Here is a 12,087-nt window from a genome sequence, read left to right as displayed (position 1 = left end):
TTAAATTCTAATCTCCTAACTTTACTAGAGGCTTTCCTTCTGTACTGTCCACCAAGGTTAAGTTTCTAACACTTGTTAAAAATGTTACTTATATATCTTATGGGTTTAAGATAAGATAAGATACTTGTCTTAAGTATCACAAGATACTTATATACCTTATGGGTTTAAGATAAGATAGCGTATATACCTTATGTTATGGGTTAAATTGTATACCCTCCCCCCCGAAAAAGACACACAGAGTTCCTAGCCCTCGGTACCTCTGAATATAACTTTATTTGAAAATAGGGGGCTTCCCTGGTGGCTCAGTGGTAAAGACTCCGCCTGCCAATGTAGTGGACACGGATTCGATCCCTGGCCCGGGAAGGTCCCACGTGCGGCAGGTCTCCTAAACCTGGTGAACCACAACTCCTGAGTCCGAGCTCTAGAGCTGGGGATCCGCACCTAGTGAGGCCCGCGACCTAGAGCCTGTAATCGGCACCAAGAGAAGCCGCTGCACTGGGAAGCCCACCCACCTCAACAGCAGAGTAGCGCTGCCCTCCCAGCACCCTACACCCCCGCCCCCCAACTGAAGAAGACCCAGCGCAGCCATAAATAAACAATAAATAAACAACTGCTTTTTAAAAAGGAAAGAAAATAGGGTCTTTGCAGATGTAAGCAAGCTAAGAGGAGGTTGTTGGGATGGTCCAGAACCCATTGTAAATGGTGTCCTTGTAAGAAGAGGGAAATGCCATGTGAAGACCATCACACAGGACAAGGCCCTGCAATGACACAGACAGAAACTGGGGTGATTGAGCTGGAAGCCAAGGAACATGAGGGACTGGTGGCCGCCCCTGGACACCAGGAAGAGGCAGGGAGGGATTCCCACCTCAGATTTCAGAAGGAGAGCGGCCCTGCCAGCATGTTGATTTTGAACGTCTAGAGTCCAGAATTCTGGCACAATATATTTCTGTTGTTTCAAGAAGCTCAGTTTGTGGTACTTTGTTATGGTGGCCCTAGGAAATTAATGCAACATCTCAGAAAACAAACAAAAGAACCTCATTAGTTGCTACAATCCTCACAGCAAATACATTTGGCTGGAAAATTTGTATTCAATAAAATGTCCATTTAGAAATACCTTGGGAAAAGCTCATGTGACAGTAAGACCACAAGTATTTCAGATAATTTTGTAGCTATACGGTATTCAAAATAAGAGAAACACATAGATGCCGATTTTCTAAATGTAATAGTCAAGTTGAACACTTGCTTAATATCTATTTCTGCAGGGAGAATTAATAGTATTTTTTTAATTTAGTATAATTTAATTAAGACCCCAAAACTATAGTTGATTTTTGGACTGATGACTTCTTCCACATAAACAAAAGCAAAAATGTTAATATTTTGTCATGTTTGTTTATATTTTTTCTCTAAGCTAGATAATAGATATAGATGTTAATAAACATTGCTATATTAAGACAAAAGGACCAAAATCTGCAGGAAATGATGATGGTTTCTGAAAACAACTGTATTTTCATACTTCAATAATTTTTCAGTAGTAAAAACCCTGAAAGTAACACATTTCATCTTTCAAGCATAAAATTAAAAATCTCACAGAAAAAATTACCTTCTTAACTCACTGATTGGTTAGCAAGGACATATTGCATATTTGCATCATGTAAGACATGATGCTCAGGTGCAGGGCATGTGAAAAATTTAGGACACAGCTCCCTGCCAGATGCTTGTGTTATGGTTGAAGAAATAAAGCATCTACCTGAGAGAAAACACCATGATTTAATGTAACATTTTGTGGCAAAACAAACAGAGCAGAATAACACAGGGACTCCCCCGGTGGTGCAGTGGTTGAGAATCTTACAATGCAGAGGACATAGGTTCGATCCCTGGTGGGGGAACTAAGATCCCACATGTTGTGGGGCAACTACTGAGTCCACATGCTCTGGAGCCTTCAAGCCAGAACTAGAGAAAAGCCTACCCTTCATGCCACAGGGCAGAGCCTGCACACCAAAACAAAAAGATCCTACATGCCAGAACTAAGACCTAACCCATAAATAAAATAAATACTTAAATATTTTTTAAAAAAGCATAACTCTGGGAGAACAAAGACCTGAGTTTTAGGTGGTCTCTATATTGTTACCCTGCTTATTTAACTTATATGCAGAGTACATCATGAGAAACGCTGGGCTGGAAGAAGCACAAGCTGGAATCAAGATTGCCAGGAGAAATATCAATAACCTCAGATATGCAGATGACACCACCCATATGGCAGAAAGTGAAGAAGAACTAAAGAACCTCTTGATGAAAGTGAAAGAGGAGAGTGAAAAAGTTGGCTTAAAGCTCAACATTCAGAAAACTAAGATCATGGCATCCGGTCCCATCACTTCATGGCAAATAGATGGGGAAACAGTGGAAACAGTGGCTAACTTTATTTTTCTGGGCTTCAAAATCACTGCAGATGGTGACTGCAGCCATGAAATTAAAAGACACTCCTTGGAAGGAAAGTTATGACCAACCTGGACAGCATATTAAAAAGCAGAGACATTACTTTGTCAACAAAGGTCTGTCTAGTCAAGGCTATGGTTATTCCAGTGGTCATGTATGGATGTGAGAGTTGGACTATAAAGAAAGCTGAGTGCTGAAGAATTGATGCTTTTGAACTGTGGTGCTGGAGAAGACTCTTGAGAATCTCTTGAACTGCAAAGAGATCCAACCAGTCCATCCTAAAGGAAATCAGTCCTGGGTGTTCATTGGAAGGACTGATGTTGAAGCTGAAACTCCAATACTTTGGCCACCTGATGTGAAGAACTGACTCATTTGAAAATACTCTGATGCTGGGAAAGATTGAAGGCAGGAGGAGAAGGGGACGACAGAGAATGAGATGGTTGGATGGCATCACCGACTCAATGGACATGGGTTTGGGTGGACTCTGGAAGTTGGTGATGGACAGGGAGGCCTGGTGTGCTGCGGTTCATGGGGTCGCAAAGAGTTGGACATGATTGAGTGACTGAACTGAACTGATACAACTATCAGAATTACCGTCTCCACTTCTTGGGTTTTAACTAAGAAAATGCAAGAGTTGGACTTGCTCTCTACGTTTACTTCCAGGCATAAAATAGGACTGAGCACACGTGCAATGGATACTGAGTATCTACTGTGTGTCTGGTGCTCTGCTCACACTGGAGGTTGGTGGTGATGAGACCGACTCGGGGCCCTGGTGGAATTCACATTCTATTGGGGAAACATGAAGACTGGACAGTGACACAAACAGTGTCATTGCAGACTGTGAAAAGTGCAAGGCTGTGGGGAAGGAAACAGGGTCAGAGGGAAGTGAGCAGCTGGGGAAGCCACCTGTCAGAGGCAGGAAGGAGAGGCGGTGCGAGGAGAGGACTGGGTGCTGAGCCCTGAAAAACGGATGCAGCGTTTGGAGGACAAGGGGAGGTGATTTTAGGCCAAAAAAGGCCTTGAGGCCGAAAAGCTTTGGTACAGTTGAGTATACTACCCAAAGCAATCCATAGATTCGATGCAATCCCTATCAAGCTACCAACAGTATTTTTCAGAGAACTAGAACAAATAATTTCACAATATGTATGGAAATACGAAAAACCTCGAATAGCCAAAGCAATCTTGACAAAGAAGTATGGAACTGGAGGAATCAACCTGCCTGACTTCAGACTATACTACAAAGCTACAGTCATCAAGACAGTACGGTACTGGCACAAAGACAGAAATACAGATCAATGGAACAAAATAGAAAGCCCAGAGATAAATCCACGCACCTATGGACACCTTATATTTGACAAAGGAGGCAAGAATATACAATGGAGAAAAGACAATCTCTTCAACAAGTGGTGCTGGGAAAACTGGTCAACCACTTGTAAAAGAATGAAGATAGAATACTTTCTAACACCATACACAAAAATAAACTCAAAATGGATTAAAGATCTAAACATAAGACCAGAAACTATAAAACTCGTAGAAGAAAACATAGGCAAAACACTCTCTGACATAAATCACAGCAGGATCCTCTATGACCCACCTCCCAGAGTAATGGAAATAAAAGCAAAAATAAACAAATGGGACCTAATTAAACTTAAAAGCTTTTGCACAACAAAGGAAACTATAAGCAAGGTGAAAAGACAGCCTTCAGAATGGGAGAAAATAATAGCAAATGAAGCAACAGACAAAGAATTAATCTCAAAAATATACAAGCAGCTCCTGCAGCTCAATTCCAGAAAAATAAATGACCCAATCAAAAAATGGGCCAGAGAACTAAACAGACATTTCTCCAAAGAAGACATACAGATGGCTAACAAACACATGAAAAGATGCTCAACATCACTCATTATCAGAGAAATACAAATCAAAACCACAATGAGGTACCATCTCACACCGGTCAGAATGGCTGCTATCAAAAAGTCTACAAACAATAAATGCTGGAGAGGGTGTGGAGAAAAGGAAATCCTCTTACACTGTTGGTGGGAATGCAAACTAGTACAGCCGCTATGGAGAACAGTGTGGCGATTCCTTAAAAAAACTGGAAACAGAACTGCCATACGACCCAGCTATCCCACTGCTGGGCATACACACCTAGGAAACCAGAATTGAAAGAGGCACGTGCACCCCAGTGTTCATTGCAGCACTGGTTACAATAGCCAGGACATGGAAGCAACCTAGATGTCCATCGGCCCATGAATGGATAAGAAAGCTGTGGTACATATACACAATGGAATATTATTCAGCCATTAAAAAGAATGCATTTGCATCAGTTCTAATGAGGTGGGTGAAACTGGAGCCTATTATACACAGTGAAGTAAGTAAAAAAGAAACACCAATATTAATGCATATATAAGGAATTTAGAAATATGGTAACGATGACCCTATATGCGAGACAGCAAAAGAGACACAGATGTAAAGAACAGTCTTTTGGACTCTGTGGGAGAAGGCGAGGGTGGGATGATTTGAGAGAATAGCACTGAAACACGTATATTACCATATGTGAAACAGATAGCCAGTCAAGGTTTGATGCATGAGACAGGGTGCTCTGGGCTGGTGCACTGGGATGACCCTGAGGAATGGGATGGGGAGGGAGGTGGAAGGGGGGTTCAGGATGGGGAACACATGTACACCCATGGCCGATTCATGTCAACGTATGGCAAAAACCACTATAATATTGTAAAGTAATTAGCCTCCAATTAAAATAAATAAATTAATTTATTAAAAAAAAAAGAAAGATGTCCCTAAAGGTCAGGAGAAAGGGCTGAGAGGAGAGAAGGGAGAAGTAGGTCAGATGAAGCAGAGCCGTGAGGGCTATGGTGAGGGATTTGGAATTTACTCGGAGAGAACTGCGAAATCACTAAAGAATTTAAGATAAGAGTAAGATAAGAGAGCCTGATTTAGTGTTTGAAAGATGGCCCTTGCCGTGTACGTGATGGCACTCAGGGAGGAGGAGCAGAAGAGTCAGGCAAAGAGGTTTTTGCAACTGAGCAGGTGAGTGGATGCAGAGGCGGGGTTTAGAGGTGGTGCCGATTTGGAGATGGAGCCAAGAGGATTTGCTGATGGGCTGGATGTGTGGATAGAGGGTGAAGGAAAGTTGAGGATGTCTCACCCAGATTTGAGGCTCAAGCCCCTGGGTAGACGGTGGTGCTAGTAACTGAGGTGAGGAAGGCTAGGGTGGAAGGAAGAGATCTCCCAGCAGGAGATCGAAATTTTTGGCTTTGGTCATGTCAAGTTGTGAGATGCTTATTAGATACCCAAGGGTTGATGGCAGGCTGGGCAGTTGGGCATGAGAGCTACCTGGGTTAGAGAAACCTTCAGGAATCATTGGCACGTGTGAAGTCATAACCTGGGTGGAGGTTATTCATAGAAAGTGTGAGGATGAAGAAGGGGAGAGAGAAGGAAAGAGAAATGAAGGCCCAGGACTGAGCCGTCCCCGTACCATCGCTTACCTGCTGGAGAGAGAGAAAGCACAAGGCAGTGAGGGAGCCGTGAGTCAGAGCAGAGGAAAGCTGGACGAATGTGGTGTCTAGAAAGCCAGGATAAGAGAGTGCTTCGAGAAGAAAAGCGGTTAACTGTGCTCAGTACCCCTGGGAGTCAAGCAAAGTATCTAAATTCTCTGCTATGCTTAGTCACTCAGTCGTGTCTGACTCTTTTTATCCTCATGGACTCCCACCAGGCTTCTCTGTTCACGGGGATTCTCCAGGCAACAATTCTGGAGTGGGTTGCCATGCCTTCCTCCAGGGGATCTTCCCAACCCAGAAATCAACTGGGGGTCTTCTGCATTGCAGGTGTATTCTTTGCCAGATGAGCTACCGGGGAAGCCCATCTAAACTGTATTTGATGGTAAACACTAACCCTGCTGGTTTTCAGGAATATACCTGTCGCATGAACAGAAACAATCTTTTCTCAGACGGCTTTATTTTTTTCATTCAAAAATTAATAATAAGCAAATTTTATTTAATTAATTTTTTGAAACTAGTAAATTTAATTTCATTTGTGTAAAGAGATTTGATTAGAGTCAGAGTCCACCTGATTGCCATGAGTCAGATCAGGTCGCAGTGTACAAGGTCACTGCAGGATGTAGGGGTCTCCCTGGCCACCTCAGCCACAAGATGCTCTGCACCATCTCATGTTTCTGTAATTAGTGGATGACCATACCCAAGTCCCTTCCTCTTTATGTGCTTCTATTACTTATAATTCTAAAGTGCAGGGGGTTAGACCAAGTGCCTTGTAAAGGTCCTTCTGTTTTAAGATGACTTGGATTCTATGACTCCACCTAGGACCATTTATCCAGACCTCTCTTACTAAAATGTACTAATATCAATAAAAGGCTTTTTCGATGTTGTTCCAAAAATTTGCCCAAGGATAACATTGCCTGTGTTAATGTGCAAAAGAATACTTTTATTTCTGACTTTTCATTTCATGATTCTGGGCAAAGCAGAGTCAGTAGCAAGATGCAAAATCCCAAATTTCAAATTCCTAGTGCTTTTATGGCATCTTAAAGCCTGACTCATAAATTAAATTCTACTTTTTAAGGGTACACTATGACTAAGATGCCTGAGATAAGAATTCCAAGCCTTTTGAACACCCCCACATTTTGGCTCTATATTACTGGCAGACTTCAAGGCCTGAACTTTCTATAAAGAAGGTACACACTGAGAGTTATTTTTTCTGAGGCCTTTGCTCTCCCAAGGACCACAGCATGTGTGGGCTCCTCTCAGGAGTCTGATTAAGCATTATTTGATGAACCACACATGGCAAAAGGTAGACTAACTCTTGCAGTTCTGTAACAATCTTTTTTTTTCAGCCTGCATTTCAGATCTCATGAATATTCCCAAACTGTCTTTAAAGAAAGGCTGCAGCAAATGGTAACGAAAGCCATACCTACTGATAACAGAAAAATAGTTACTACAACAGGAAGTTAATAAATCACCTGCTGACCAATATGCCATTGAAAATGTAGTTGCCAAAGGGTGAAGTGATGAAGGTTATGTGTCATATTTTAACAGATTACCAGGCTTCTTTATCTTTCCTGATAGTCAAGACTACTTTCAGAGATGGCGTTCTTAAAGTAACAAATGGAATTGAGCATTACTAGGAGTTTAATTCATGATTTAGAGACAGTGACTTATTTCATTTTCCATAATTTATGTTTTTAAATCCACCTTTCAATCCTATTCTTATATTTTTCAGCCCCTGGAGAAGGAAAAATTGAAAATTTGGCGGTTGACTTTTGGGATACAGGGTCAGTGGCTAAAAAACATGAAGGCTTTTAAGGTATCAGTGAGTGAAGTGATCTAGCTGGGTGCTGTCTACCCGGATCTCTAATAAATAGTGGAGAAAACAAGCAAACACACAAAGAATCATTACGTGCTAAGTGGATACAGAAAATGACAAATGAAAAAATTACAAAAGGCAATTTTTCCCCCCTAAAAAGTGCAAAAAATACCATATGGATGGAGACTCCTTTTCTATATAAAAATGCTCACTTGTTGATCATTATCATCATGGAAACTCTGGGGGTGGAGAGAAACTCTACTGGGGCAAGTGTTGAAAACTACTTAGCACGAGAGAGACCATTAAAAGGAACATTTTTTTATTTGGTTGAAAAAATACACAAAAACCTCCTTGTAGAAAAATCAACTGTATTGTTTAGACTTGTGAACATCACTCAACAACCATAAGAATAAAACGCCTATAGTAGATATTATACACACTACAGAGGTTTTAATTTGGTGGAGATTTGTCTAGAGCAACCACCCAAGGCAAGATGGTCCTGTGGGACCTGAAGAGAATCTAGGCTCCTGAAAGGCAGAGAGGGTGGGAGAGGCCAGAGGAAAAGGATGGAGAGCACGGCCAGAAGTCCATACACCTTGGGTTGCCAAGTGTGCTGGTTCTCAGGTGGTGCTAGTGGTAAAGAACCTGCCTGCCAATGCAGGAGACATTAGAGACTTGGGCTCAAACCCTGGGTCGGAAAGATCTCCTGGAGGAAGAAATGGCAACCCAGTCCAGTATTCTTGCCCGGAGAACCCCTTGGACAGAGGAGCCTTGTGGGGTGTGGTCCATGGGGTCTCAAGGAGTTGAACATGACTGAAGCAACTTAGCATGCAGCACACACACTGGGTAATTGTATCTGTCAGCCTGACTGGGGAAGGGGATGCCCAGGTAGCTGGTGAAACATTATGTCTGGGTGTGTCTGTGCGGGTGTTTCAGGAAGAGATCGTCATTCCGTTCAGTAGATGAAGTAGGAAAGATCCCCTCCCACCAATGAGGACAGGTACCACCCGATCTTGGAGACCCCAATAGAATGGAAAAGGCAGAGGAAGACTTTATTCCTGCTCTCCTTCACCTCCTCCCACCCTGGGACTTCAGAGCTCCCGGTGCTCAGGCCTTTGGACTCAAACTGAGTTATGCCACTGGCTTTCTCTGTCCTCCTGCTTGTAGATTGGATCTCCTGATAAAGGGTTATCGTGGAAGCCTGGTCCACCTGTTTTCTAGAGATTTGTGATGAAGACATTAAAAAAAATGTTTGGAATATTATCTCCGTGTATTATTGGGTATCTAACCTAAGAAGGCTGTGTGGAGGAGGAGGAAGTAGGAGGGGAAATCAGGAGAAGCTTCCAGAAGGAAGTGAGCCTTGAATAGGGTTTAGAAGAAAATGTAGTCAGGGGCTGGTAAAGGAAGATGAAACAGCATGAGCAAAAGCACAGAGACATGGAATTGTGTTGTACTCAGGGAATAAGGCGTCTATGTCGAAGGCTACTAGAAAATATGGAAGTCTTGAAGTTTTACTGGTATTACAATTGCCTACAAGTGTGCTTACTCATGTCCAACTCTCTGAGACCCTATGGACTATAGCCTGCCAGGCTCCCCTGTCCATGGGATTCTCCAGGCAAGAATACTGGAGTGGTTGCCATTTCCTTCTTCACGGGATCTTCCCGACCCAGGGATTGAACTCATGTCTCCTGCATTGGAGGTGGATTCTTTACCACTGTGCCATCTATGATATTAAAGTTACTTATTATTACTACTTAATAATATTATTGAGTAAATCACTTGATATTATTATTATTATATTTTATATTGAATAAGATTATTATCACTTAATATTAAGTGATATTGCTTAGTATTATTATTATCATTATTAATGATGTTACTACTTAATATTATCAGCTACTTGAAGTCTTACAAATATTACAGGGATAGAGAGAGGCTGCTTAAACATCCCTCTCCATTAAACCTTCCATGGTGGGCGAGGTGAGAAGTGAGAGGACTTAGGAATAGCCTGAAGCTTTCGTGTAGGTGGCCTGAGGACTGAAGCCGGCTCACAGGCACATGCCCGTCAATGATGACTTATATTAGGGGTCCCCAATCCTCAGACTGCAGACTAGTACCAGTCCATGGCCTGTTAAGAACTGGGCCACACAGTGGGAGGTGAGCAGTGGGTGAGCAAGTGAAATCCCCATCACTCGTGTTCCCACCTGAACCATCCCACCCACCACCACCCCCTCTCTGTCAAAATTCTTCTTCCACGAAACACGTTGGGGACCACTGCCCTACATGGTGAGTGTCTATTTGTGTGTGTGCATTAGTTGGCCATCAATTTCACATAAAATTCAGAGTTCCTGTTTTGAAACAGGAAAAATCAGATCTGGTAGTGCAGGGCTTCTACCTCCACAAATAGCTAGAATGGAGAAGTGGATGCTCAAGTTAGAAGAAGGTGTGAGACCTCAAGATTGCATGGTACCCCCCTTCCCTCTGACCTGCCTCCTGTTGGTCATTTATTTGCCTAGTCCCTCCAGCATTTGAATTTGTAATTCTGGGAATTTACTCAATACTGGGTCGTCTTGGGCCACTGAGAGAATCTCCCACCTCAGCCTGCCAGGGCTGCATGTCACTACAGCCACTGAAGCTCATCTTGTTGAGACTGAAAGATTGACACACGCCTGCTCCCTCTGGTCACCAGCTCCGGATTCACGCTCTGGCACGAGGATGTCTCTTTGGTGAGGCTGAGGTCACATGCTCACGCCTCAGCTGCAAAGGCAGCTGGGAAAAGGCATCTTGGCATTTGTAACTTCCTTGATGGCAGGTGGACTCTCCTTCCAGCAAGATTAATAAAATGTTTAGAAGCCAAGCAGCCAAATGAATGACAAAAGTCTTCCACAAGGGGGTTGGCTGTCTAACTGTGGCATGTTTACCAATGGGGCATATTGATGATTTCATGTCAAACAGAAAACCTTTGCTTTGATGTGTTTGTCATTCAGTTGTGTTTGACTCTTTGCGACCCCATGGACTGTAACCCTCCAGGCTCCTCTGTCCATGAGATTCTCCAGGCAGGAATGCTGGAGTAGGTTGTCATTTCCTACTCCAGTTGGCCGCGACAGCATGGCATTATTTTGTGTGCATTAGGAAAATACAGTACAGTTAAGACATCAAACAGCAAAGGACAGGATAAGTTTATAAAGAGTATAAAGTGTGACAATTTAAAGAAAAATCTTAATAGTGGCTAAGGTTTAATTACTTTAAACTATTTTAAGTAGTTAAAAATCTAAACAGTAATTTAGATGATATTGGAAATAATAAAATTATTATTCAAATGACTGCACTTTTGGAAATTAGATAAATACAAATCTTAATATTTTGCTTTGTTCTAAGTAATGATGATGGTGATCATGATGATAAAATTGATATTAATAATACAAAATTTTACATTTATTTAGCATTCTGGGCAAGACTCTGTTCTAAAAACTTGTTTGTTTGTTTACTTACACATCATATCAACTTTATGAGATAGTTACTATTATTTTCCCAATTTTACAGATAGGGGACCTAAGGCCCAAGAGGGTTAAACAATGAGAGTTTACTTAGTAAAGAGTCAAATGAGATCTGAATTCAGGCCACTACTCTCTACCTGACGACTGTGTAATTTAGGGTGTATGTGGATTCCTGTATAGTGATTGCACCAAAAAGCTGCAGAACTGATCTAGGATTTGGAGTCAGAAATTTGGGGATGAGTGCTTTTAGAGTACTCATTTTCATGCCAAAGAGACTGCTCAGCCTTGGCACTATTGATATTTTGAGCAAATAATTATTGTGTGTGTGAGAAGCTGTCCTATGCATTTTAGGGCAGCATTTCAGGCTTTCACCCACTAGATGCCAGTATATCTTCTTCAGTTGTGATAACCAAACATGTTTCCAGACATTGTCCAGTGTCCCCTGGAGACAACATTGCCGCCAGTTGAGAACTCCTGGCCTAGAGAATTCTGAAGTCTCTCAGCGAGAAGCCTAGGAATAATTACCAACATGATAAAATGATGTGACTAAGTTGCCCTGGTATGTTTTTCCTGGGTATTCTTCCACAGTATCATGTCATTATTTGTTAATAGCAGGTGTGTCTCATTTCTCATATCAGAAATAAATACACAGTACCAGCTTGTACCAGCTATTGGTTTTTAATGCAATAGGTGGTGAATCTTTAACTTTGTGGTTTCCTTATAAAATGAATAACCAGCTTCTCATTTTTCTAGAATCCAGTGGCTGAACACTTGGCAAGAAATGACAAGTGAACTCAATCTTTTAAAATATTTAAGCCAGTACCTG

Source organism: Cervus elaphus, chromosome 21 (genome assembly GCF_910594005.1).
Source record: "Cervus elaphus chromosome 21, mCerEla1.1, whole genome shotgun sequence".
NCBI classification, from domain to species: Eukaryota; Metazoa; Chordata; class Mammalia; order Artiodactyla; family Cervidae; genus Cervus; species Cervus elaphus.
Note: the sequence above shows the minus strand (reverse complement) of the source record.